Source organism: Cervus canadensis, chromosome X (genome assembly GCF_019320065.1).
Source record: "Cervus canadensis isolate Bull #8, Minnesota chromosome X, ASM1932006v1, whole genome shotgun sequence".
NCBI lineage: Eukaryota > Metazoa > Chordata > Mammalia > Artiodactyla > Cervidae > Cervus > Cervus canadensis.
In genome coordinates, this window is record NC_057419.1 from 105,251,195 (window position 1) to 105,253,551 (window position 2,357).

The window sequence follows — 2,357 nt, forward strand, 5'->3', positions numbered from 1 at the left end:
GGTTGCACAGAGTCAGACACGACTGAAGCGACTTAGCAGCAGCAGCAGCATGTCCATTGAGTCAGTGATGCCTTCCAACCATCTCATCCTCTGTCGTCCCCTTCTCCTCTACCTTCAATCTTTCCCAGAATTAGGGTCTTTTCAAATGAGTCAGCTCTTCCCATCAGGTGGCCAAAGTATTGGAGTTTAAGCTTCAACATCAGTTCTTCCAATGAATATTCAGGACTGATTTCCTTTATGACTGACTAGTTGAATCTCCTTGCAGTCCAAGGGACTCTCAAGAGTCTTCTCCAACACCACAGTTCAAAAGCATCAATTCTTCGATGCTCATCTTTCTTTATAGTCCAACCCTAACATCGACACATGACTACTGGAAAAAACATAGCCTTGACTACATGAACCTTTCATGGCAAAGAAATGTCTGCTTTTTAATATGCTGTCTAGGTCGGTCGTAACTTTTATTCCAAGGAGTAAGCATCTTTTAATTTCATGTCTGCAGTCACCATCTGCAGTGATTTTGGAACCCCCAAAATAAACTCTGACACTGTTTCCCCTGTTTCCTCATCTATTTGCCATGAAGTGATGGGACCAGATGCCATGATCTCAGTTTTTTGAATGTTGATTTTTTTTCCTTATCTTTATATTTCTTTTTATTTTAATTGGAAGCTAATTACTTTACAGTACTGTGGTGGTTTTGCCATAAATTCACATGAATCATCCATAAGTGTACATGTGTTCCCCATCCTGACCCTCCCTCCCACCTCCATCCCCATCCCATCTCTCAGGGTCATCCCAGGGCACCAGCCCGGAGCACCCTGCCTCATGCATTGAACCTGGACTGGCGACATATTTCACATATGATAATATACATGTTTCAATGCTATTCCCTCAAATAAACCCACCCTCGCCTTCTCCCACAGAGTCCAACAACAGTCTGTTCTTTACATCTGTGTCTCTTTCACTGTTTCTCATATGGGGTCATCATTACCAGCTTTCTAAATTCCATATATATGTGTTAATATACTGTATTGGTGTTTTTCTTTCTGACTTACTTCACTCTGTATAATAGGCTCCAATTTCATCCACCTCATTAGAACTGATTCAAATGCATTCTTTTTAATGGCTAAGTAATATCCCATTCTGTATATGTACGACAGTTTTCTTATCCATTCGTCTGCTGGTGGACATCTAGGTTACTTCCATATCCTGGTTATTGTAAACAGTGCTGTGCTGAATATTGGGGTACACGTGTCTCTTTCAATTCTGGTTTCCTCAGTGTGTATGCCCAGCAGTGGGGTTGCTGGGTTGTATGGCAGTTCTATTTCCAGCTTTTTAAGGAATCTCCACACTGTTCTCCATAGTGGCTGTATTAGTTTGCATTCCCACCAACAGTGTAATATGGTTCCTTTCTCTCTTCACCCTCTCCAGCATTTATTGTTTGTAGACTTTTTGATAGCAGCCATTCTGACTGGCATAAGATGGTACCTCATTGTGGTTTTGATTTGCATTTCTCTGATAATAAGTGATGTTGAGCATCTTTTTATGTGTTTGTTAGCTCTTTGTATGTTTTCTTTGGAGAAATGTCTGTTTAGTTCTTTGGCCCATTTTTTGATTGGGACACTTATTTTTCTGGAATTGAGCCGTAGGAACGGCTTGTATATCTCTGAGATTAATTCTTTGTCAGTTGTTTTGTTAGCTATTATTTTCTCCCATTCTGAAGGCTGTCTTTTCACCTTGCTTATAGTTTCCTTCATTGTGCAAAAGCTTTTAAGTTTAACTATGTCCCATTTGTTTATTTTTGCTTTTATTTCCATTACTCTGGGAGGTGGGTCATAGAGGATCCTGCTGTGACTTATGTCAGAGAGTGTTTTGCCTAGGTTTTCCTCTAGGAGTTTTATAGTTTCTGGTCTTACATATAGATATTTAATTCATTTTGGGTTTATTTTTGTGTATGGTGTTAGAAAGTGTTCTAGTTTCATTCTTTTACAAGTGGTTGACCAGTTCCCAGCACCACTTTTTAAAGTGATTGTCTTTTCTCCCTTGTATATTCTTGCTTCCTTTGTTAAAGATAAGGTATCCATAGGTGTGTGCATTTATCTCTCGGCTTTCTATTTTGTCCCATTGATCTATGTTTCTGTTTTTGTGCTACTACCTTACTGTCTTAATGACTGTTGCTATGTAGTATAGCCTGAAGTCAGGCAGGTTGATTCCTCCAGTTCCATTCTTCTTTCTCAAGATTACACTTGCTATTCGAGGTTTTTTTAGTCCCACACAAATTGTGAAATTTGTTCTAATTCTTTGAAAAATACCGTTGGAATCTTGATAGGGATTGCATTGAATCTACAGATTACTTTGGG